The sequence below is a fragment of the Anser cygnoides genome, chromosome 8 (genome assembly GCF_040182565.1).
Source record: "Anser cygnoides isolate HZ-2024a breed goose chromosome 8, Taihu_goose_T2T_genome, whole genome shotgun sequence".
Classification (NCBI taxonomy): domain Eukaryota; kingdom Metazoa; phylum Chordata; class Aves; order Anseriformes; family Anatidae; genus Anser; species Anser cygnoides.
This window is the reverse complement of record NC_089880.1, coordinates 24,246,410-24,272,734: the sequence shown is the minus strand read 5'-3', so window position 1 is coordinate 24,272,734 and position 26,325 is coordinate 24,246,410. Positions and strand designations below refer to the sequence as shown.

The 26,325-nt window shown below is 48.9% G+C and overlaps 1 long non-coding RNA gene across 1 annotated transcript; it reads right to left on the bottom strand.

Moving 5' to 3' along the window:
- Positions 1–98: 98 nt before the first annotated feature.
- LOC136791322 (uncharacterized) lies at positions 99–26,325 on the bottom strand. Its single transcript, XR_010833066.1, has 4 exons — positions 25,571–26,325; positions 18,406–18,606; positions 15,162–15,385; positions 99–269 (listed from the first exon to the last, which is right to left on the bottom strand). It is a non-coding gene; the product is annotated as an uncharacterized lncRNA (long non-coding RNA).

Genomic DNA, 26,325 nt, shown 5'->3' with positions numbered 1-26,325 from the left:
ACACAGGAGACCCCAGGCTCCGTGAAATGAGCCGATTTTTGTTGTTGTTTTAAAGCGTAACAGCAAAAAGCCAAGTTTGCTCTGTAATCCAGTTGATCGGGTTGCTGTCAGCAGTGGACAGGGCCGCCACCTCCCTGTGCAGGAAATCCCACCTGTGGCCAGGCAGGGAGCGAAACGTGGCCTTCAGGGCAGTCTAGCAAATAAACATTTCAATAGGCAACGCACCACCAGCATAGCTCTTAGAAGAAGTTTGTCTTTCCTTCCTCCTCCTAGGATGAAAAGGAAAAGAGGAGAGAAGGATGATTTCCCATTTATTGATTGTTTCACTGGTAAAGTCGAGAAATAAATGCAAAAGCTTCAGTCACAGTTGCACAGCTGACCTTAAATATCAAGAAACACAAGAAGCCCCTTTGGCAGTATCCCCACTTCACATTACCTAATAAACTGAATAGAAAAATAGTAAATATCTACATTAATACATTTATGCACCCTCAAAGCATAGATCATAAAGCAAAGCAGATACAAAACAAAGCTAAATTCTTGCAGCTTCAGGACATCTGAGGTGGAAGAGGGCAAGGACTGCCTGCAGCCATTTACACCAGCTGTAGATCTTGTACCTTGACTTAAAAGAAAAGGCCGGAAAAAAAATCAAAACCATTTGTCAGTATTTTATTCCAGAAGTGCTTTCAGAGCTCAGTGACAAATGTTAGATGTTGCAATTATTGTTTCGCTGGGCAGAGAGTGGTTCTATAGGAAGCTAATTGGCTATTTTTCCTGGCATGAATAATATTCACATTAATCGCCTTCCTCACCATGGCTTAGAGAGCAATTCTGCCTTGTGCTTTTTGCCTGCTATGGGAACAGACACATTTTCTGGCCTAGGCAGGCTGGATCAATAATAAGAGGAAGGGGAGGCAAAATGCTCTTGCCTGCTCTGTGTAGAGAACTGCTACAGCAGCAAGAAAGGTCTCAGCCGTCTTACATCCAACACCGAACAGCTGAGTCCTACGACAGCTTTTCTCTGCTAATCATTCATGGAAAGATCCAGAGGGAAATCTGTGGAGATGCTACCATCTGAGCACAGTGGTAGGCTCGCTTATAAGGGAGCCACACCACAAGCCTGGAGCAAGGTGGGCAGGTGTGTGGGACAACCCCTTAAGATGGGTACAAACATGCTGGGAAGTGTTCCCAAACCTAAAGATCCTAAGAGATACAGCAGAAAGAAGGGGGTTTTGTTTTGTCTTCCCATCCTGAGGGAAGACTGAAGGACTTGCCAAGGCGACACAAGCTGTCAGTGACGAGGTCAGCAGTAGTGCTTCCTGGTGCTGTGGAGCCCAGCTCAGACACCACTCTGCGCTCTCTTCTCCACTCTTCTCTCCAAACTATCACCTTCAGGCAGAGCTTAAGTCATCCTTTCTTCTCCCTGCCTAATTACACAATTTACTCCTTCTCTGGTTGTAATCAGGTCCCATTTATACAGCCCTGAGAGATCACAGGATAATCACCAGGGGGAATAACCCTGTGATTTCCCTTGCTGCCTCTGCAGAATGCTGAGTCCCTCCAGTGACAGGGGAGGATGCCAAACACCTTCCTCAGGGACTCTGCAGGATTAGCCTGGTGTCCCTCTTCTCCCTCCTGGTCCCTATCCCACCCAGTCCCAGGTGGATGCAGTGACTCTCCAATGATTCCCCCAGCTTTTGGGATCTTCCTTCTTTAATTCTGCACACACATTTTTTTTTTTTTTTTTTTTTTTGTTTCCTGAGGCTCCTTCATTTTGCTCTGGAGTTGAGAAATGCCTTGCAGGAATCAGGGTCTCATATTTTTTCTCAGCTCTTTGCAGGCACCAGGTAACGAGGACAGGTCCTCCCCAAGAGAGCTGACAGCCTCCGCTCCCCTCAGGAGAGCTTGTGAACCCAGGGGCAGACCAAGAACAGCATGAAGGAGAGGTAACGTGACAAAATGTCTGCTGATGGAAGCAAGCCTCAGACCTCATCTAACAGCTTCAGCCATACTGCAACAAAAAACAACAAAAAAAAAACAGAGGCAAAAACCTGTAATCATGCTAAGGAGAGCAGAGCTGTAGCTTTAGCAAAATTAAACAGTGCCATGTGGATCTTCTTCGGTGAAGCTCTGAAGGGACCAGGGCTGCAGGATCAGCACCCTAGCCCACCAGTATAGCTTGGACATACTCAGCCAAGAAAGTAATTAGAAAGTAATTAAATATCCCCAGTTAATTCCTGAACAAACCACAAGAGGGAAACTGAGTACGGTCATACCAAGTTGCTGTCAGCCGGTGTTGTAATCCCATTTCATCACTGTCGGAGACAGCTCAAATGCCCTTCCACCAAAGCCACTTACTGAGAGAGAGGAAACATTAAGTGCTTTAAAAATATTCACTTCAGGGAGAGAAAAATCCTGTTCCTTTCCTGAGGTCGGATGCCGCTCACCATGGAGCCGGGCTGCACGCTGAGCGCCGGATGGAGGCGGTGGTTCAGCAGCAAGGACCCAGCGCTGCAGCCACTTTTGGCATGTTTGCATGAATATCACCCAAAAGAAAACTGAATCACGAGCCCAGATTGGTTCAAGCTGGGTGGCTGGCATGGTTCACACCTCGGCTGTCTGCCTGCTGAGCTGCCCCAGCGATGAGCACTGGGCTGGGGCTACACCCGCAGTGCAGCACCCATTGTACAGGTGGGAACAGCCAAAGCAGGTCCCTGGTGCCCCCCAGCCTGGGGGCACAGCTGTGCAGCTGCTGCCTGCTTCGACCTCGAAGCCCTTTGCCACCACATACGAGATTTCATGGTGTCTTTCGATTCATTTATGACTGCTGTCCTTTTGGCCCAAGTGGTACCTAATCCTTATTACTGCTAGAGGAGAAAAAAATAAATCTCTGCTAATCTCGTTTATTTACAAAAAAAAAAAAAAAAAGACCCACAAAATCCTATTTCCTTAAAGCGGCAAAGGCAGAAGGAGCAGGGAGATCTGGGGCTGAGAAATCTCCACGGGCACTTCTCTAGTGAGCTCTGAGCCCCAGAAACGCTGCACTCCCCACTGCCATGGGTCTGGGGCTTCCCTCTCCAAATCCCTCCTGGCCCCTGTGGTGGAAAGCAAGCCGACCACCCCTCCATCGTGCTGAGCCACGTGCCGTGGCAGGGGAGCCATGAGGTGGAGAGGGAGCCAGGTGGCCTCCAGGAAAGGCAGCAACCTCCTCCAGGGGGGAGGGCCTGGGGCAAAGCCCTGGGCTTTCTCCTTGCACTTTGTTGCTGCATCCAGCACTGCTCACAGCTCTGACCCTAATTTGACACAAAGCAGCTGATTCCCTTGCAGGCTCAGGTGTTGGCTGAAGAGTGGAAGCAGAGGTGCACCCTCCGACCTGGCTTAGCATCACTCACAAAGCAAAAGGCCCCCTCAGAGCCCCCAGGACATTGCTTCACTCCACAGGACTGCTTTCAGGAGCCAACCCTTCATTCACAAGGAAGACTGTCCCCACCAGGGACTTTGCCCCACATCACTTTTGTTTCAAGGTTGCTTTTTTCCCCAAAAAAATATTTTTAAGCACCCATGAATCTGACTCAGGTTTTGAATCAGCTCAAAACATTTCATTTGATGCAAAGCAAAGTGTTGTATTTTGTTTACAAGCTAATTAGCCAGTCTTATCTCCCTCACCTTTATAAGCACAGGCAAGCCAACAGCACAACCTGCAAACATTAAAAAGGCTGGGTTTAGGAAACATCATACGCAAGCTGTGTTGGCACTTCCAAAAACACATCCCTCAGTTCTCAAAAGGAAGAGGGAAGCTGAAATGACTTCCCAAATTCAGCTTGATTTTGCAAATTGGCTTAGCCCTGCTGAAGGTCCCTTTTTGCAAGAAATTTACAATCAGTTGCAATTTTCCTTGCCAAGCTCAGACACTTACAGAGCACTCAGAGAGCTGCAGAACAAATCCAAGGACAAATCTCAGCTTTACGAACCAGTCCCTGGTCGCATTGGGTCCCCTGTGACCCCCCCCCCCAATCACCACCACCAGAGTTCTTTGGGGCTGTGTTCAGGATGCTGCCCGCAGGTACAAATGCACTCTAAGTGAGTCCCAGCACAGGACCAGGACTGAAACGAGTAGGGTTGCAACCATCTTCACATGACAGCTTCTACCTCCAACACATCATCACAAGTGTGAAAGCTGAAAGACAGAATACACATAAATGTATAATATATATATGCTTACTTTCTAAGTAGTTAATCTACCGGGTTTTACAGGACAGACAGAGCATCATATTGCTCAGCCAGGTGCTCCAGAGCTGAGAAGGGAAGTGCCACCCCCAGCCACATGTCACTGCTTTCCCCAGCTGCTGTGCCTTGGCTTGGAGGAGCCCTTCCTCTGGCAGGAGGCAAAACATTATCCTCTCTGCCCCCTTATTAAATCTCAACAGAATTAAAAAATAGAAAAATAAAACCTGGCTTCTATAAGTAATGGCGCAGGACAGAGGAAACATCATTTCATTGGGGCAATTAGCACAGGCTAATTAAACCCTAGCCTTCTGATCAGGCTCTGCTGATTAAGTTGGTTGCAGACACTCTGGATTATATTAACAAAATGAATCAGTTAATTACACGACAATCAATAAGAACCAAAAAGTAGGACAAGCAATTTGCCTTTAAATGACCATCTAAATTCATCAACATGATGCATGTTTGTAAATGTTAAGGAAAGGGGCAGACGTGACAGATCTCTTAGGTGCTAAGATAATCATTTCTGATAGCTGCTATTCACAAAAAGCAGGGAACTTACAGCATCCCCTTGAACAAAAAAGAAGCCATTATTTTCTATAATAGTTTACAAAACACTGAGGGCACAAACAAACTCAGCTACTGGGAAAAAAAATACAAACAACTCAGCTATTGGAAAAAAAAAATCACAAACTTAGTCCTTTAATAAACTGAAAGTCTTAGTTTGGAGTTGTGACCTAAAATGATCAGCATTGCTTTGAACCAGAGACATTGTGGTCTTGAATGATTATCTGACTTAGAGCTCCCATCCAAATTGAAAACCTTGGTGAAGTGGAAGCTGGAAAATGACATTGTTAAAGAAGCAATTTTGCCCTGAAAAGCTTAAAGCCTGAATGGAAGGACTTAAAAAATAAAGAGGAAAAAACTATTCTGTGAAAAAAAATATATATATATCTGTTGTTCTCATTTTGCAGGGTTCAAAACAGGCAGACCATGAGGGATTTTGAGCATTTGTAATGAGTGCTTTTAATCATTAAAAAAAAAAAAAAAAAAAAGCTATATCAAGATGGCTATTGAGAATTTCTCCTCTCTCAAAGCTGCTTTTCAGTCAAGCTAAAAAGCAATAACATTTTCAAGAAAAAAAAAAAACAGTGAAAATGTCATAAAAAATGAAATATCTGACAAGCATGACAATCTCCCCAACCCTGAAAAAAAGGAATTGGGTATTTTATTTTTGACTCTTTGCTTTATGCTTTTGGCTGCCAGGATAATGCAGAATTAGGAAGGTGACTTTTCCTTCTTCCTGGAGACCTTGGGAGCAGAAAGATGAGCCTCAACCAAAATGGTGCCTGCAATCACAGTCTCATTTGGGTGAGGGGAGACCTTTGGAGGTCTCTGGTCCATACTCATGCTCAAAGCAGGGCCAGCATCAAAAGTTGTTTGCTCTGGGCTCTGAAGACTCCAAGGTTGGATGCTCCAGCACTTCCCACAACCCCTGATCTCAGTCACAGAGGAATTGCACCCAACTTTTCAGCCTCCAGTGTCAGAGCCCTGATAAATGCCCCTCACTGCCCTGAGATAGCCACGGCAGAACCGAAGCAGGGTCTGCACGCTTGGTGGCATCTACAGTCACAACGGAAAGAGCCTCGAGAGCTTTTTGAAGGCTCTGGTCCACGGCCTTCAGTAGGATGTGAGAAGTGGAGAGCAGGTGCTCTCCAAACCAGCCCCTTCCAACCAGCCATGCTGTGGACACTCAGCCCCACCACAAGCCGGCCTCCAAGCCGTTCTCCAAGACTGTCATACCTGGTTTCTCATCCTGCTTTGTTTTCCCCCCTTTCAGTCTGCTAGCAGTTGCATTTCTGAGGGCACAGCGGTCACTTGTCAGTCCCCGCAGCACTAAAACAAAGAGGCAGAGCTGCAAAGCCACAGCCTGGCCGGCCAAGCAGGAAATCTTTCACATTTGTGGGCAATCATCTGCCATGTGCCGTTTGGTCTATCTTACACGGGGAGCAGATCAAGCTACCAGGGGACCTTCAGCTCTAAAACCTGCTAGAAGACTGAAACTGCCCGGGAGGAGAGCGGATGGCAGCGAGATGGCTCAGCAGCAGCTCTCACCAGTGCTACGAGCTCCAGGCTCCCAATTGCTTTCCCAAAGCCTCTCTAGCTGTCTGCCGAGGTGGAGCCTGCAGAGAGTTGAGGCAAATACCTTTCATCTTTTTTAAGCTCTGTTTCTGAAGGAAGCAGAATGATGCTGTTTTTCTCTTTTTTTTCTTCCTAATAACTTTTAAATCCTTTGGCTGCTCGCACCAGGTTTTTCACAGGGGGACTGGAGTAAACAAGCACCCGGGGAGAGGAGGGAGAAACTCTGCTAGTGCAAAGTGCCTCTCGGTGACAGTCACATGAAACATCTCATCCTCTGACCAGAGCTGGGCCTCTGGGATAACTCCGCGGGAAATGGGCTGCTCTGGCTCAGCCGGCTGAGTCCCAGGCAAGTCGTTCTGCTTCATGGAAGGGTTTTGCAGCTTGATCTGAGCAGTGCTCAAACAAGCAGGTGTAAAGAGCTGATCTGTAGCATGGAAGGAGGTTGTGCTCAGGGCATCTTCATTAATGAGCTGCTTCAGCCACCCCATGTGCACCCGCTGAAGAGCTCTGCTACATCCTGGGGTGTATCATGAGGCATAAGCTCTCAAATACATCAAGGTGTCATCCTTCTTCTCTACACAGTTGCAATACTGTGTCTGCTTTTGGATACCCAGCGTCAGTGCATACCCCTGTCAGGAGGAAAGAAGTGACCAGCATTATCAGGGCCCTTGAAAACAGGAAGCATAGAAGGGGACTCAAAAAGTCTGTGATTGTTTAGTCTTAGAAAAAGGGAAATATGAGAGCAATCTGCAAATCTCAAAATGTTCTTGTGAAGAAGGACTTCTCTTTGATCATAACAGGTAGGGGAAGAAGTGGTAGGCTTCAGTTGCAGTCCAAGGAGATACAGGTTAGAAATTAAGGAAGACCTTGCCAAGAGGAAAAATAATCCTGTCTGGGCAGGAAGGGCATTCCAGCTTTGCAGTTTTTAAGAACAGGTAATACACCCTTTTTTTATGGCTATGCTTTGGGTGCAGGTGACCCCTACACCTCTCTCCTGACCTAATTTCTAATTTCCAACCTAGTTTCTACCTTTCTGTAAGGAAGCCACTGTCCCTGAGAAGACCACCAGCAGGTTTATGCACTGCCTGAAATAGATGGGCAACAAACAAACCTGAAAAGAGAGGATGACAATGTATCAGCTTCTAGGGCATGCGTGGCGCTGCACAAAGCCCAAGGACAACCCCTGTCCCATTGCTCCAGACAATAAGGATGCTGCAAATTCCAGGTGATAATTCATGCCTATATTAATGCCAAAATTGTTGTACGTACTGGACACTACCAATGCTCCTCTGAACATTGAGAAGAAGGCTTTTCCTCTTCAAAGGCATCCTCGTTCTTCTTGGACAGTCTGCTTTGAAGGCACAAGGACCCTAAAGCCAGCTGACTGTGCCACACAGTCACATCAGCAAACCTGGCAAGTTTGTGTGCAGAAAAGAGAGAAAAAAAAAAAAAAAAGAAAGAAAAAAAAACACTTGATCACTACTTGCATTTTACCTTAACTAAATCTGCATTGATCTCACAAAACCCAGGGTGCTTGAGTACAAAGGCACGAGTTCAAAGAGACAGCAAGATAATCTGAAAGCAAAAGGTGCTCTTCAGGAAGTTGGGAAGAAGTAATTAGAAAGCGCTGCTATTCCGAAGCTTCAAAATAAATGACATCAAGTCAGCCATTATATACTCACTAACCTAAGAGTATCCTCTGCTCTTGTCAGTCAAGAAAAAAAACACAAGACTGTAGACCCATGGGATTGTAAAGGCAGGAGCTGGGGCTCCTCGCCACCCTGCTCGAGCAGGCAAAGGCAAACACTGCAGGTGAGGCAGGAACTAGAGGCTTTAGGAGGCCCACGTCCATCAAGGCTTTTTGGGTTTAATTGTGCTTCTCTGTCCCCTCCACCATCAGTGTCCACTGTGCTCCATGAGCTCCACAAGCGTTCAGCATTCAACAGCAAACGTCCTGTTTTCATGTTATCCATACAAAATATGCTGGCTTTTCAGTTCCGTATATTAATTATTATTTCATTTCACCTTCAAAAACCATAGCTTTGCCTAGGAAAGCTGGTGACAAGTCAGAGGACAACTCTGTATCTTCCAGCCCCAGTTAGAGGTAACGCCAGAGCTGCATTCAGGATCCTATTGCTTCAAAACTACAGCAGGTTCCCTGGGCTGGTCACACAATTCTTCCCTCTCTAGCTTCCCAGCTGTAAAACGCAGCTAATCATTGCACAATTTTTGTCCTCTCAGACTGAAAGCTCCGGGGGCTATCCAAGGACACCGCGCAGGAGGAGCCCCTCCATCAGACAACCAGAGGCTGGCGTGCTTAAGCTGAATGCAGGCAAGGCTGGCAGTGAGGGATGGCATCTTTTATCAGGAAAATTGATCCACAGAAGTGAAGAGGAGCGGTTTTGTCTCCAGCAGGCAACATCAATACACACATATGGGTGCAGAGCTAGTATTTCTCCCACAGCATTTCACCATCCCCTTTCCACATCCCTCCCTACCCCTGTCTCACAACTGGTCAGCGCTGCTCCTACAGCCCCATGTGCTGGTGGTGCAAACCCAAAACCCCTTTCCCATGCCAGGAGGATTGTGGAGGTGCTGAGCAGGCTCCCAAGGTGCTCAGAAGATGCCCACGTGAGTGTGTGGTGCCACTCTCTGCTGTCAGCTCTGCTCGGCAGATCTCCACGAGCCTCCCAAGCTGGGGCTGCCGGCAGCAGTAGGAGCTCTGTCCCCTGCCGTTAGCGCTGATCCCTCCTAAAACCCAAAGTGATTGCATTAATCAGTTTGCTCCGAAGTAGGCCATGCTGAATGTGTTTGAGCCGGGCTGATAAAATGGGGAGAGGAAGAAGCGCAAGGAGATTAGAAAGGAATCGTGCTTAATTTGGGAACGTCTCTGAAGATTTATTCCAAAGCATGAAAGCCACGGGGAACGCTCCCGCCCAGAGATTAAAGATGCTCTGACTCATGTCTCCGAGGCCTGACAAAAGCCTATTCAGGAGCACTGCCTGCAGCCACAAGACAGGGGATACAGTTTTCCCAAAGCATTTCAATTTGCGAGAGAAAGAAAAGACGAGATTTCATTAGTTTCACCACATAACATGAGACGCGATGGTGCCCATCGCTCCCGCAGCTGGCTGTAGATCCCTGCCCTTTCGTGGGCCGGAGGGGAACCACAGAGAGCAGCTGGGCACAGCTTCTGAATTGCCACTTTCTGGTGTTTCCTATTGCTTGTGGCCTCTGAAGAAGAGCAGAGCAGAGCCAGCAGAAGGCAACCAGAGAGGAAGGGGGCAATCCTCACCCCGTGCCTGCTGTGTCACCTCACGCCTTCATATTTCACAGAAAATAAATGCATTGGGTATGTGGGCGGTGCCAGGGCATCAGCATCTCTCCCCCTGCAAGCACACGATGTCTGTGCCAGATCCAAGAGAGCCTCCAAGGGAAAGAAGGTGGCACCTGCAAGAGGGAGGGTGTAGGAACTGGTCTTGCATTTTCTCCTTTTCTTTGAGTTTGGGAGCAATAGGATGGGATCCATAGGGGCCTGTGGCATTTCTGCTGACAGACTGCCCGTGCTGCAGGTCCCTTTGGGGTGCTGGTGTAAGCAAGGACAAGCAGCACAGCTCCAGGGCATCGGGATGAAGAAATCAACACTTGGCTGACTCAGGGACAACTTGAACATCCCCTGTTGCAGTCACTGTAAGCACAGCCCTGTGTTTTTGCTCACAAGGGCCCTCTGGTAGATAACCCAGTGAAGAGCTTGTGGCTGATACTATTATCACCAGCACCATCGGGATGAAGGCTAAGATGGGCTACAGCAGCTTTAGCTGCATTTGGGAGGTGACGGCTCATGTTTGGGGCTGTGTCTGCAGCGAGTGCTGCCCATGGCTCCCGGCACAGGACCACACACCAGGTACTACAGCTCGGGGCACAGGGCACCACCGAGCAGGAGAGCAGACGTGGCACCGTGCTGCCTACACGTGAGATGTTCCCCTGCATGGCAGTGCGGCAGGTCGTCCTCAGCACAGCGTTACAGACGGTCCTTTCTGAGCAGCTGCGATTGCTGCTCCTTGTTCTGTTCTCCAAGACAGCTGGAGCTGAGACAAGTCCGGCACCGTCTGAGCCTCTGCAGAGTTTGTTTTGATCTTCCTGCTGATGGGGAAGGACAGCCAGAGCCAGCTGAACAGAAAAGGCTGTGTACCAGCTCTCGGCGTCCAGGTAATTGTACTCATCTTCCATCCATCATCCTGGGAATGGCAGGCTCTGTTGCAAGACCTAATGCCCTTTATGCCATTTCTTTCATGGAACGAGCTTGAAATTGATTTTGAAACAGAAGCAAGAGCCTGTATCAATTTTCCCTTGGAGGTGTGACAGTGTGTCTGCCTTCTGCCAGGTTAGTTTATTTTTGTTCTCTGCTGTGCATGTGTTCCCCTCCCTTTATTCACCGAGACAGGTAGAAAGGATCCCATTTTTCTGCAGTCAGGCTGCTGGGGGAGAGGAGATGACTGATAACACAGGACAGCAGAACAACAGCCACCCACACACTTCATGCCATGTCCATCACCATCACCCTCACCAGCTTTGTTTGCCATGGGAAAAGTTCAAGGAGGAGGTCTGAGGCAGATCTGCTCTCTATAGCTCAGTCAGGCCCTTCCAAATCACAAATTCCAGCTGCCAAATTGTGGAATAAAATCAAGTTTAAAGGCTAAAAGCACAAGGGGTTTAAAAAGTGGCAAGGGGACCCCATTAAAAGGCACCCACAGGTTTCTAAACAGTGCAAGGTCATAGGACTGCTTCTTGGTGTCATTCTTGAGCCTCTGAGGTTCAAGCTTTAAAATTTATCTCTCTGACATATGAACCTGTAATGATAACATGCAAAGAGGTGACAGGCATGCTCACAGGACTGCTTTTGTGCAGCCGTGGAGCGAGATTATGAACTTCTGTCTCGAGATGAAGCCTGAGGTGGAACTCGACCCTCCAAATCCCCAACAGGAGAAAAGTGCATCCTCCAGTTGTCAACAGGATCGAAAATCAGAAGGATTTATTTGTGTTTGTCTGTTTGTTGGTTTGTTTGTTTTTCTTCCAGATCTATTTTGGATTAAATACTAACAGAGCAATCAAGATTTCCCCCATCCTTAAGCAGAAATCTTATAACACCATCTGATGCTGAAGACTCCTGTTAACAGCACACTGTCAATCACCAAATAGAGCTTCCAGATCTGGTTCGGTGGCAGCTTGAGATACTGCCAGCTGGTATGGACCTGGTAGGATTTTCATGGCCCTTCACTGGACATGCTCAACTTGGTGTCCAGCAGGACTCACAGATATTTTTCTGCCAGACTGCTTTCCAGCTGGGTGGCCCCCTGCATGTCCTGCTGCTTGGGGTTGTTCCTCCCAAGTGCGGGACCTTCTCCTCCTCCTTGTGAACTTCATTAGGTTCCTGGCAGCACATTTCTCCAGCCTGTCCTGGTCACTCTGGATGGCAGCATGACCTGCTGGTGTATCAGCCACTCCTTCCAGTTCTATATCATCAGCAAACTTGCCGAGGGTACATCATCCACATAATTTATAAAGGTGTTGAACATGATTGGGCTAATATTGACCCCTGGGATACACCGCTAATCGCTGACCTCCAGCTGGACTCATACCACTGACCACCACTCTCTGGGCATGGCCACTCACCCAGTTTTCAATGCACCTCACTCCCTGCTCATATACAGTGGTGGAGATTTCTTGATTTTGTCTGCAAAACCATTGTTGTGCTTCACTGTCCTTATTTTTTTTTTCCTGCCTCACTGCCTTTTGAAGCTGACTTTCAAACAGTCCATATTGGCACCTGGTGAGACCTTGGTGCCACATACAGAGGGAAGCAGGGAGAGGTGTTGCTTTTCATGATGTGCTCTGTCACTGAAGGAAATAGCAGTCTTGTAGCGCAGGTTCCTTCATCGCCATTTCATGTCTGTGCATCTGAACTTCTTGTTTTCAGATTGCTCTGGGGCTGGCTTTAACAGCGGTTGATTGAGAGGTCTCAGCATGGCTCTCGTGGAATACCCACGGAGCAGACGGAAATGTTCTCAGTGAGGCATTCGTGCATATGCAATATGTACAGAGGAAAACATCTCAGATCTTAGTGCTGCTGCCAGCGGTGCTGCGTGTCAGCTGCTGGATGGACTTGTAATCGGATCCTTATTGGGCAGTGTCAGACAGGAGCACGGGTAGAAAACTCCACAAGTCACGTAAAAATGCGATTGATGGTTCTGGTAGAAAATCTTCGAATGCTGTAAATATTGAGATTGCTTATTTTGTCAGCAGGTGTTGAAAACCTGACAAAAAGCTTGAGAAAAAAAAAATAATTATCCTTTGATAATCAATATTTTGATCAGCTTTTACAGAAGAGTGTGATTAATAATTGCAAAGGATGTCTTCCTACTTGAGCAGGACTTTATACTTTCTGGAATCATATGGGTAAACAAGAATAAGGTATGAAAGACTTTGGGAACCAAAACCACCAACAGTTTCAAAAAGAAAGGCGTTATATGGCTGAAAATGGACATGAAGCAGTGTTGTGATTAGAGGGTCATGCCTTTGGTTCCCTCATGTTAGGAGAAATGAGGGAGCGAGGAAACCAAGCAGCAACTGCTCCCTCACCAGCTGGAAATGGATGCTGTGCCTGATGCGCCTGCCCAGCACGAACTTGCATGGATTTATACTGGGCCGAGTGAAGTGAGGCCCTGAATATTCCTCATATTCCTCTTTGTTTGTAACACAATAGACCAGCTGTCCTCTCTCACCTGCCCTTCTTGATTTATTTTTTTATTAATTATATTTTAAAAGTCATGTTTTCCATCAGTCACGTCCATTCTCCAACTCTCATCCTTGTTCCAGACCATCCCTCCACTGACCACAAACATCCTACAGTCAAAAGTCTGGTGTTCTCAACAAGACCCCAAAGCCATAAATGTTTTGTTTTGGCAGAAATAGAGTTTTTCTGGACCTTCCACATGCAGGCACAAGTTTCTGTAACTGCTGTCCTGAAGCCTGTGAAATGCTGAATGGCCGAACAGAAAGGCAGCGGGCTCAGGCAGCGCTTGCATTGATTAGCTGGGCCCTGATTGATGTGTGGATGCTTTATGATTTGTTCTCTAATGTACTTTCAGCAGCGCTAATAAAATTTCCTTTGAACAAGTGGGAACAGGTGATCACACAATTATGTGTGTCTTGTCTGTCTGGATGATTCAGCCTCATGTTGTTGTCATAGCAGCGTGTCCCCGTCGCGGGCTCTCGCGCAGAGGCAGGGCACTGTTGTGTATGTGCTATTTGGCGATTTGCAAATAATAAACAAAACCCAGTCACCTGCTTTGTTAGAAGAGGGTTTGCTTTGTTGTTGGAATCGTAATTGCATTTAAAGTTGGGAGGAAAAATGGAGCTGATTGTTAACGCCCCTAGGACACCCCTGGAAGGGTTTCCAAAGATAAAAACATAGCCCAGATTTGACTTCAGTTCTGGGAGCCAAAAGCACGATCTGTTAAATTTGTTTTCAAATCCTCTGGAGTGAGAACCTGGTTCCCTCTCCTTCTGAAGGAGTCGAAGCATGCTCTTTGGTGGTCCTGTGTCATTTCCCACCCAGCATGACCCCAGGAGCAGGACTCAGTTACCCAGCCAGCTCTGACACGTGGCTGCCTCCAGCCCCGAGCCGCAGACCCTCACCTTGTGCTGAGTCTGCACAGGACACCGTCGTCCTGGCACCGTGTGCTGGGATCCGAGGCTGGGCACTGTGATGGCCTCTCACATCAAGTGCTGTCACCTAATGCTGCCCTGGAACTTGGTGCATACCCAAATTTGCTCCTTGCCATCCTGGCCTGGAGAGCCACGTAGGTGTGGAAGGGCTCCACAATGCAAAGGCAGCAGGGGTTCCCAGAGATCTGAAACAGCAGGGTGCCAACTCCCCATGATAAAACATGGTGTAAGAACAGAGCCTGATGAAAAGGCACAAGGTTTCTGGCCTCAGTCACCGAAGTAGCCAAGTCTGAAAACTTTGGAGCTTCCGAAGTATTGTTCCCCATATATATGTAGGTGAATATTCAGTGGGGCATTAAATATCTGGAGACCTGTGGACATGAAAGAAGCCATGTCCCAGAAGACCCCTGGCTGGGATCCTTGCGGAACTGACCAACAGAAAGGTCCCACAGTGACCAAGGGGTCGTCCAAGCCCCAGCTGGGCACAGCACCAGGCTGTGGCAGTGCATGTGAAGGACTCAGGTGTGTACCAGAGGCAGGTTCTCACTCAAGGTGGATCTCAGTCAGTGACTAGTTCTGCTTGCACCATACAAAGAAGGCCTGAGCAGCTGCAAGTCCTTTTGAGGTTGATCACCAGCTAGCCATGTTCTGGGAATGTGTTACAAAACATTAAAAGACAACACACTCACGCACACACAGAGCAGCTAAGGAAGAGTGGAGATTCTAGAAGATACCTAAATCTAGGAGCAATCTGACTGTCACTAATTTTCCTTTTTTTTTTTCCCCCCTATTTTTAATCATATTTTTTTTTTAAAAAAAAAAAGAAAGAAAGAGATTGAGGAAATCAGAAAATGGGATGGGATTGCAGTGTGGTGCTGTGACCTCTGTGTGCCCAGAGCTCCACCGTAAATTGAAAGAAAAGTGCCAATTAATCTGACGCTGAGGAAGGCACAGGCAACAAAACCATTTCATGTTCGCTCATTTCCCCCCATGACACGCGGCGCTCTCCACCTTGCTAATTGGAGAAAGCTTGCTAACAGCTCTCTGATGTGGGTTTAATTAAATACCTTTTGAATGCCTCTGAGCTGTGGGAGAAGTTGGTGGAGCCGTTCCAAGTGTGGCGGGCTGAGGGACGGCTTCTTCGTCGCTGAGAAAGTGCAGATGCTGTGGGAGCAGTGCGGGAGTCTCCGAAACAACAGAGCTAGAACATCTGGCTGTGGAAAGGAGGACCTTCCACATCCCAACAGGTCTTGTAACGTTGCAGAGAAGGTGTTTGGTCATCCTGGGAGAGCTGCAGCAAAGGAAGGGCTCTGAGGGAGAGGAAACACCTCTACAGGGCATATCTGCAAGGCCAAAGACTCAGCCAAAGCCTTGGCCATAAGACAACATTCCCTGCTTCTTTAAACACCCATTTCCCCACTCCATCTCTCCCACATCCCAGGCTGAGCACTGCAGGAAAGAATTCGCAAATAATCTAAGAGCGAGGGAAAGAGTCTATTTAGCTTATCAGAAAGGAGGTCAAGAGGTGATTTGATTACAGTGCATAACAGCCGTCAGTGGAGGAAAACACCAGTTTCTAAAGAGCTTTTTAATCTACCAGAGAAAGCCGGAACAAGAGCCAATGACTGAGAGATGAAGCCAGACAAATGCAAATAAGACACAGCACGTATCTTGAGCAGAGGGGGAGATAAAGGAGAAGAGCAAGCTCAAGGAGAACAGCACTGAGCATCTCTGGGTGCCTTCAGCTCGGGGCTGCGTGACAGGCCTAAGGCCTAAGGCAGGGAGAGGCTGGGCTGGTGCCAAGGAGGTGTTCAGGAGCCTGTGGTAGATATCATAGATATTCTGGAGATATCCCATAGATATTCTTTCTTTCTTAATAGCAGTCCCTGAATATTCAAGTTCCTTTTATTGTGAGGGCAGAAAAATGCTTGATGTTCATGGCTTCTAAGCCAAAGCCGTATACAGGGCTTGGTGGTCTGAGAGTTTGACATTCCTCCTGCCAGCGAACCAGCCACATCCTGGTGAGAAAGTCCAGCTGAGTGGAAGGAGAAGCTCCACCATGGTAGGAATTAAAGGATGGCCAATAAAGCATAAAAAGAGATGTACAAGAAGTCATCTCATCATGCACCTGGGTCTGGCACTTGTGGGACTCTAGCAGGGGTGTAGGAAAAAAAATTTAAAAAAAAAAACAAGTCTGGAGTGATCCTTTGCTCAAATTTCTTCCTCACTTCCAGCAATTTGTGGCTGCTGGACTCCTGAATTGGAGGTTGACACACAGCTACCAGCAGGCCCTGAACAATGTGTCTCCCATGAAATTCTCAGGCTGCTTTTGGATCTATTTACACTTTTGCCTGGAGCAATAGCGTTCATAATTTAATAACACAATGTGTGAAAAACTACATCTTTCCTCTTGTTTCAAATCATCGGATCTTTTCACCGAGGCTCCTATTTTTTTGTGTCAGGAACACAATATTCTTACTAATTGCCATTTTTTGTAGGAGTCAAGATTGTTCAGGCTTCTCACCCACCCTCCTGGGCAGAGCATCCTGAAGGTGTCAGTCCCCTCCAGTGACAAAGTGGCACATTTGCTCCATCAGGAGGTGTGTTAGAGCCAGCTCAAATGAACAGCCAGCTGGTCACTGCCACAGACCAGAGACACATCCTAGAGTCATCCTCCAGAGCTGGATTGCAAAAGGGCAAGGAGAGTATACACAAACAGCATGCTAGAAAATAGGTCTTATCTTGGGTTGGCTGTGAAAATTATTTATTTCTTTTTTTCTCCTACTTCTAACCTCAAGATCTCCGGGTATCTCTGAAAGAAATGACACTAAACCCAAGCAAAAGAACTTCCCAGAACTATTTTCTATGTTTCTCATCTGAATTCTTCCTGTATGATGATAAAATAAAATAAAATAAAATAAAATAAAATAAAATAAAATAAAATAAAATAAAATAAAATAAAATAAAATAAAATAAAATAAAATAAAATAAAATAAAATAAAATAAAATAAAATAAAATAAAATAAAATAAAAAAGGGGTTGTAAGCCTGGATCCTCCAGCAATGTCCAGACACCTACCTCCTTATTATTGTTGCCACGTTTTCTCCTTTCTCTCTGTAAAGCTCTGTTCAATAAAGGAAAACTTCTAATGCATAAACCAAGCAGGTTCCTTTTGCCTTAGGGGTTATTTGCTGGTGAAACCAGTATTTAAATATTTATCACTTGAATGTGAAGGAATACCCTGGGTTGCACTGTCTGGCAAATAAGGCAGTTTATTCAGCACTGAGTTAAAGTCATCGTTAAGCCTTGGAAACAGTTTCATATCAGCAATGGGTGTTTGCTAGCAGTTGGGTAAATTGTACCACAAACGAACCCATCTTCATTTTCCTGTGCTGCGTGGGCTGTCAAAATGAGGGTCCACAGGTGGGAAAAGTAGGCTGAACGTGGCTCACCCTGCCAAATGTTTGCCAAAGCCCGCTGAAGGCAGATACCTTGACTCAAACAACAACAGCAACAGCAAAAACACATGAAGAAAACAATTTTGATTCAGCCCACATTCTTTTTTTAATATGTTTCTAAGAATAAAATAACCCAGCCTCGTACATCAATACTTTTTCTTAATTTAAATGTTTAATCTTTTTAATTGAACTTATTTGAATTTTAATTGAATTTATTTAATTGAATGTATTTGAATTTTAATTGAATTTATTTAATTTATATAATGCAAGTTCAAATAAAGTTTAACGAGTCAAAAAGAAAATAAAACATCATAGTATCTAAAGGAAACATATTGCTTGACCCATGCTGAGAGCTAAATAGTTTGGGCGTGCAACAAAAGTCAATGTTTAGATTTCCAATCCCCTTCATGCTAGGAAAGATTTGTCAGCTCTTGAAAGGTATGTTGGCTGTGGCAGCTGCTTCCTGCATTTGTCTGGGTGGCGTGAACAGTCCTGCCTATCCGAGTCAGGAGGGACGTGTGGGGACTTTCCTTACTGCTCGTTGTAAAACTGCGTGTGCGTAGGTCCCATCTGAAAATTAGACCACCAATTCCCAGCCAGACCAACTAGGAACAGTCTCGAGATGGAAGAGTTCACAGTCTGAATACACAGGCCAAAGACTGTTAGTCCTGTCTTACTGAGTGGATAATAAAGCCCAGAACCTTAAAAAAGCAGAAATTAATAATTTCAGAAAGGGCTAGAGAGCGTGAATAGAAATTAAAATAAATTTTCTAAATCTGTGTGCAGCTTTGAGTAGGTCATCCTTGGAGCAGAGAAGGGACGGACACATCAGTTGGGGCCTCTCTGTGCTTACCGTCCTTGTTGAAACCTGGAAACCTGCAGGGACTTCGTCTCGGCGACATGCTGGGGGTGGCAGACGGTGGGCAAAGCACCTGCAGTGGAAGCTCTGGCGTTCGGCACTCCAGGAGGGTTTTATCCCCAGCACGGTGAGGTGATGCTTTTGGTGGGTGAGGAGAGGACTTGCTCCCTGCTGAGCTTTGAGAAATATTGCAGTCTGCGGGCAGAGACAGGATGATTAAATAAACAACATACGGCATTGACGGCCCCAAAACACAGGCTCTGGGTAAAGGAATAGCTCATGTTGAATTTCCTCCCTTTTCTCACCCCAAAGAGTGCATTTCAAGGGTTCAAAAACACACGTGTCCAGCTTCAAAAGATAATAATACATTTAACTTTTTACTATTGTTATTATTACTATTATTTTTGTTGTTGTTATTATTATTCCTCTGACTTTCAGGGGCCAACCTGGTTGGCTTCCAGCTGCTTTTAGTCCTTTCCAGAATTTTAGGGAGCAGCCGGGATTCCCCTGCCGACTGGGGAGCTGGTGTCCCTCAGCAGACCCCAGACGTGGGCAGTTAACAGCGAGAGGCTTTTTGAGGCTTTTCGGTGAGCACAACATAAAGGGCTGTTGATTTTTTTTTTTTTAAAGGATGCTATTAGTGTTCTGGGAAGAGCCTGGGCTTATACTCATTAAGTCTGCAGTCTCCAAAGCTTTTATACAGAGGAAAAGAGCATAACTGGCTGAAATTCTTATTGTCGTAGCGAATGATCAATGCACTTATTCGCAGAGACATCGTGTCTACGATTAATTCATAGCCAGAAATAATAGCAGAGTACCTGCTGTGTTGCTGTTACCTTATCTCTGCCTCGCTGGTTGGATCTCAGGTACAAGCAAAACCAACCCTTAATTACTTGGTTAAAGACCCGTCGGCTGCCAGGGAACAAACGGAATGACAGAGCTGCATTTGCCGCGGCGTTTCGCTGCTCACAGCGATAATTGAACGGAAGGAAAAGTATCACAAAGTCCCACAAAGGCCAGCACATCAGCACGGACAGTAGATACCAGGATGTGCCCCAAGAAATGGACAGGGACCGAGAAATATCTGGACAGAGGGACTGCCAGCCCTGGGGAGCAAGCTTCACACGCTGGTGGGGAGATGGATTATTTCTATTCTGCTTTCAGGAGGACCTACTCCGGCCTTCCTCAGCATCCCATCTGGATACTTCTCACCTCTTGCACTGTCATCTTTGCTATTCCCTGTTTTTTTAGAGAGGAGTTGATGTCTGGAGAGACTCCAGCTGTGTCTGGCACCTTCTCCAGGTGTCCGTCCCTGTAACCCTGTGCAACCCGCTCCCCCTCCAGGCGGCGTTTCCTAACGCCCAGGCAGCAGATCAGAGGAGGCCACCCAGCACTCATCGCATCTCTGGTACAGGCTAGGGACACCACGAGCACCCCACAGCCTCCGCCAAGAAAATTCAATCACAGCTCCACTGTGAATGGGTGTCCTGTAGTTGTGCACAACCCTGGCCGTTGATGCCAGGGCTCTGTCCCTCAGTCTTGCTGGTGCCATACCCAGCCATGACTTGTTCACAGGGTCAGAAATTGACTTAGGTTGGAAGGAAACTCTGCAAGTCTCTGATGCAACACCCCTCAAAGCAGGGCCAACCCAGGTCAGGTTGCCCAGGACTTCATCCAACCCACAAAGTTCACTTTCATGAACTATTGGCTACATCACCATCAGACCAGCCCTCTCTTTTGGCGATGTGCCTGCACTGCACTCCTCCAGGTGGTGAGAGCATCCCCCCAGAGCCCAAGATCTCAGGGCTGTGCGGTGATGGAGGAGACATTCGGATGTCCTTGACGGGGCAAGCAGACGGGCTTGTTCGTGCTGCAGTAGGACACGTTGCGGGACGGAAGTGAGAGCTTCTGAGACGCTCTCGTTAAGGACAAGAGGAAATAAAAATGCAGGAGAAAATCAGCCGTGTTACATGGTGATGCTTTTAATTGCCTTGGCTAAATGGGAAATTAAATGCCGGGAACTTCAAGTCCTGTTTGATGTTTAGCATCCGTGCTCTAAAAGGATGGGCTCTCCAGGCACAGCTTTGGTGTGCCCAGGGAGCGTGAAATCACTCCAAAATTGCTCAACGTGTCAGGTAATTGTCCTCCACCACCTGAAACGCCCTGGTTGCAGACTGGGGGAGCAGCCACCATCTCTGTTGAGATGATGGGGGCTGTTTCCACGTGCCTGGCATCAAGGCAGGTACAGACGCCGTCTCCCACCGCTGTGGAGGAGCTGAGCACCTGGCAAGGCTGGGGAGCCAGAGCAAACACAGATTTCCTATCAGCCCTGGGCTACGCACTTTCCATTTTCTCCTTGATATGCTCAATCAAGACACATTTGAGTTGACATTAAGGAGGATGACAGATAGAGATTTATTCCCTTGCCAGAAAAAGGAAAAAATCGCAGGTGTGCATTAGAGCGTGTTCCTGCTCACAGAGCACCACGTGCCACAACGGCTGCCCCAACCTGAGAGTTTTGTTCCCTCAAACGGGATCCGTGATAATGTCTCACCTGCCAGTTTGGTCTGACTACTGGCCATTTCCACCTCCTGCAGGGAAAATCTTCTACTCGCCTCCAGTTATAACACCACAGACTCTGCACAGCTATCGAGAACCGTGGTCGCAGGGCAGCCAGGATGCAGCCACCACAAGGAGCAAAGGCTCCCAGATAAAGCAGCCCCGTCCCACATGTTCCTTGCACAGATATGTCGCACAACAGTGACCATCCTTGCTGCCTCTCCCAGTTCTGCCATGCCTTTGGAAATGAGGACTTTGGGGCTGGGGATGAAAACATACACCGTCTTCAAGATTCAGGTTCATGGGTTTCTCTAGTGGCCCAGAGACAATCCCTGCTCTGCTCTTTCATCCTTTCCTGGTAACTTCTTGCTAACAGGAGCAGGGCTGAGATCCGGTTCCAAGCTCAAATCCCCTCCTTCCACCCCAGGACTGCCTCCCCACAGCCCGTGCAATCTCCAGAAGCCCAGACCCCCTCTGGGGACCGTGCAGCAGCTCCCATCCTTCCACACCTCTCGCAGCTGTCTCGTTAGCAGCATTCCTGGCTGCAATCTGCTCCGAGCTGCAGGAAATCCTGGCGGGGCGACGGGATAGCAGGGCTTGGGAAGCAGCACAACCACACGCGGCCCCTTTTCACCTACCCCACCCCTACAGTTTGATGCTGTTGGCCTCTCCTTAGTTTTCACTCTCCAAATATTTGCTTAGAGATTAGGAGCAGCAGATCAGAAGGCAGCCTGCAAGACCCAAACACGGCTTTGGGCAGCAGAAAGGAGCTGGCTGCCTTGGGAGGAGGTGTTCTTCAACCAAAGGAAAGAGAAAAAAAATCATCTTTGCAAGTTTGGTCTTTTTTGGCACAGAAGGCCAGACTCTCCTGTGGTGTAAATGGCTGGAGCTGCATTAAAACCAGTTTATAGCTATCAAAAATATCAATTTATCATTTTTTGGGGTTTTTGTTTGTTTGTTTATTTTGTGGTAGGAGAACAGGAGAAGGGAGTCCACCGGGCTGAGCAGAGGGGACACCCTCACCCCTCATGCTCCAGCTGCCTCCCTGCCAACCCCAACCTGCTGTGACAAAACGCCCCGATGCTTTATTCCAGCAGCGACAAAGAGCAGCCCATCATCTCCAACAAAAAACTGTGCAATTACAGAGCGCCTCTGAGCCCACCTCCTCCACTAGCTCACTTGTTTATTTTGGAGGGTTTTAACGCACCCGGAGCCAGTGGAACTGGTGCTAATCCAGCCCACAGGAGGATCTTGGCCAGCAAAGAGAAGCCGTCACCACCACCACATCCTTCCAGACAGACGCTGTAGAGATCGACGGCTCTGATAGCATGCAGGGAAACTCCCAGCCGCCTCTCCTGGCATCGCAGCCGCCTGCTGTCGCTTGTCTTCGTCCTAGCTCAGCTCCTGTAACCAAACCATTGCCCTCCAAGAGCAAAAGGAGGGGACCCGCATGTCCCTTACAGACACCTGCCCCAGGCTCTGCAGGCCAGCAGGGAGAGGGCTGCGTTTGGAGTCAGAGGAATGCAAATAACATGAGCAGATGTTTATTTTCCCCGCTACAGCTCAGCCACTGGAACAAGCTGCCCAGCAGAGCAGCGAGGTCTCCAGGTTTTGATGGCTTCAGATCACAGGCAGATACTTCTGTGGGGTTTTTGTTTGTTTGTTTTTCTGGAAGGGACGTTTTAGCTGGGCTCAGATGGCTGGGCACAGCACAGGGTAGGCGGGAGAAACGAAACCTCCAGCTGGGACGACCTCTCCAGCCTCACAGGCCTGTCACCTGCTCAGAGCAGGAGGCCAGCACCCAAGCAGGATGGGACCTCGCCTGCCCTGAGCTGCCGTGGGGATGTCTGCAAGGAGATCTGCTGCAGCCACTCTCCCCATGGTCCCTGCTGCACCACCAGCATATACCAGTGGGCGTTGCAGAGAATTCTGCCCCTTTACTGGGCCATGCTGGGAGCTCCCCGGCAGGGGATGCCCCAGGTGCTGCGGCCGATCCATCACAGAGCTGGCTGGGGACACATCCATCAGGCCTTTCCAAAAGCCCACAGAGTTTTTCTCCTTGCTTTCTTCCTCCTCTCCCTTTTATTTTTTTTTTTTGCAGTCTCAGGTGAGCGTGAGATATTTCAGAGAGATCTCTGCCAAACTCCGGCGCTTTGAAGGCAGCTGGTGGAGCTACCTCCAGAGATGGGGAGAAGGAGCAGGGCTGGCTGGGTGTCTTCACAAGGGAACAGAATCAAAGCCAGAAGAGACGGCAGCACGAGCTGATCCAACTCGGTCCAACAGAGGTTCCTCCCTCCCTTTGTTACCAAGCCCAGCCCCATGGCCCTTCCCGCTTTGAAACCAGTGAAACCTTTGCTAAGCTTCAGATTATGTTCCTGGGTTGCCAGTGGAGATGGCCGGCAGCAAAGCCCTGGGTTTTATCTTTAATTACCAGCGGGAATTTTACATTCTTGCAGAAACCGAGCTGAGAAAAAAGCCAGCATCTGTGGTCCCTGCTGCGGAGCTGAGCACCTGCTCAGGGGAAGGCTGGCAATAGGAAGAGAGGGGTCGGCAGAAGATGATCGTCTCAGTCCTCCTGTACAGACTGCGTCTCTGATGTGTTTGCTCAGCCAGATGCAAATCCCTTTCACAAACTCACGGCACTGCTGAGGAAAAGTAGGCACAGAAAACTAACGAAGTGGGAGCATCAATTCTTTGTCTGTCCCCAGTAAGAGCCTCCCGAGGACTACGTAGGTGGAGGAAAACATTCTCTCTCCGATGCCCAGGGAGACAAGGCTGTGCTTCCAGCAGCGCTATCCAACTCCCTGCCAAGGGTTTCCATCCCCTGCATGTTGTCCTGCGCTGGAAGTGGTGCACGGGTTGGTGTACTGGCACGTGTAGGAAGGGGCAGGAAGGCAGAGCAGCACGAGCTGAGCTGGTCACGGTACGACGGGCTGGGGCAGGGCAGCGTATTTGGAGCTTATTTCCTAACCATTTGTTTTTCTTGCTGTTCTTGACAAACAATGCGCGGGTCTACGTGTGTTCCTCGGGTTCGAGGTCACCTTGTGTTCAGCTGAGCACAATAAAACCTCAGAGGAATGGGGCGCAGAAAAAGAGCTGGGTGGCTTTGAGCCTGAAGGAGCAACGGGCCTGGAAATGTCACAGCTCCTAGAGGTCAGAGAGCCCTACATCTGCTGCCTTCGCAGGTGGCTTCCTAAGACACCCTGCTCCTGCAGTGCAGAGGTCTGGGGATCCCCTCCGAGCTGATGGTGACAGCTAAGGAGGGGTGAGAGCCTGTGCGATGCCATTCCCACCCTGGCCAGCCTGGTCAATTAAAAAATAAAGGCAGAGGCCCCTGGTCCGGGTCTGCTGTCCCTATTAAACTCATTATCTCCCCCCAACCAACAGAAAGAGGGCAACTGTTCACGTAAGACACAGCTAATAATATCTGAGTACAGGACATCGCTGCTAAATTATAGGGAGGGCTCGGGAAGGGAAATTAGTGTCATTTGCAAGCCCAATAATAGGGGCTGTGCAGCACGAATGCCGATGCGGGAGGAGGGTGCGTGGCTTATGCAACTGTCCCCGTCCTCCTCCGGCAGGGCACAGCCATCTCCTGCCCCCGGCAGCTCTGACTAACGGGACCAGGGTGCCCACGGCGGGGGGGTGCAGGATGCCAGCTCTGCCCCCTGCGTTATTCCTTGACCTTGGGGACCCTCCGGCAGCTGATTAGGAAATGCCCCCTTCCCCTGACGCACGGGTGAAGCTGTGATTACACTAATCAGCTGCTCATTAGCGTTACTCGGCTCAGGCTGATCCTACACCCACCGGGGGATGGAGAAGCCCCCTCAGCTCCGCTGCTGTACCCGCTGATGGGGAGGGCTCTGCAGGGCACTGCTGGGGTCTGGCAGGCAAATCTCCTCCCAGGGGATGGGAGCCCTGCCTCAGAGTGAGGGTCGACCATCACAGCACCGTGCCTCGGGGTCTCAGCTATGGAGTTTTGGACCCCAAGAGGCTCCCAGAGGATGCTGAGGGCTGAGAGCCATGCAGGAGGTGCTGCAGATCTCAGCATGGGGACACAGAGAGGTCTACAAGAGTCATTTCATGGGAAGAGTGCTGAGCCTGTGGTGGAGTCAGAGCTTCCCCAAGAGTCCCATCCCCATGTCTAACAACCAGGGTTCAAGGAGGGACACCAGGCGAAGGTATTTACGACAATTGTATCCCCCAGAAGCTGAGCCAGAGGGGACTGTGCTCTGCAGGGGCCATCCCTCCCCTTACCCTTACACCCCCACACCCTGCCAGCGAGCAGGAGACCCCTGGTGCATGGCAGACCTCCAGGATGCCTGGGGATGGAGAGCCCCAAGCCCTTGGCTGGAGGGAGCAGAGACCCTCGGCACTGGAGCCAGGGGTGGCTCCAGCTCCTGCCCATGCCCCTGTGGATGTGGCAGACCCAAGAGCCATCAGGCCTCCTCCTCTGAAGTGTGGGGCACGGCTGTGCTCCTCCTCTGCCTCCCACAGCATCCCAGAGTCCCTCCAGCCCATCAGGCTCTGGCTCAAAGGTTTCCTCATGCAGCAGCCACCCTGGCTTTAGAGAGATGCAATTAAGATGAAACCCACTTACTGGAAGCGGCTCCTCGCCCAGCACTGCTCCCATGTCAGCTTTGATCACTGAGACCAGCCCAGCGCGCGGATTTGCAGGGATGCTTCCTTTCGTTTCCTCCCTTTTACCCTCACTCAAGGCCAGGGAGGTCACGCAGGTGATGCTGGCGCTGGGCTCAGGCTGGACCTGCAGCGGGGCAGGGACCCCTGCACCAGCACATCCAGAAGGAAAGGCGCTGTGACCGTGGTGGGGGAAAATCACTGCTGGGGGAGGCTGGGCCTTCTCCCCCACCTAAAACACCCGGTTCTGCTCACCCCATCACCAGCCTGGTTTTAAGCGTGCAGGTGCTGTTGGATCAGAGCCCTCCTGCTCTCATCAGCTCCCCTCAGCCTGACTGCCAGGCACTGAGCCCCAGCTCTCTCCTCCGCCGCGTGCGTTCATCAGGTTGCATTTTCCATTAGACGAGAGGTTTTTCCTGCTTGTCAGCGCTTCCACCCACGCACACAGCTCCCTCCTGAACTCTGTCTCGCTGCCTCCAACCCTCCCCGCTTTTTTTTTTTTTTTTTGGGAAATGGAGAGCAGATCCACATGCATCCCCCTATCCCCCAGGGAGACGCAAAGCTATTTACAGGGCTCCCTGGGTGGAGAGGCTTCTTCCCCGGGGCCCTATCTCCAGCGTGTTTTGATCTCCAGGAGAGATGTCTCCTCCTTGGGGTGGAGGGAAGGGCGAGAAGCTGCCCCGCTACAAAACACACTGGTAATTTGCAATTCATCAC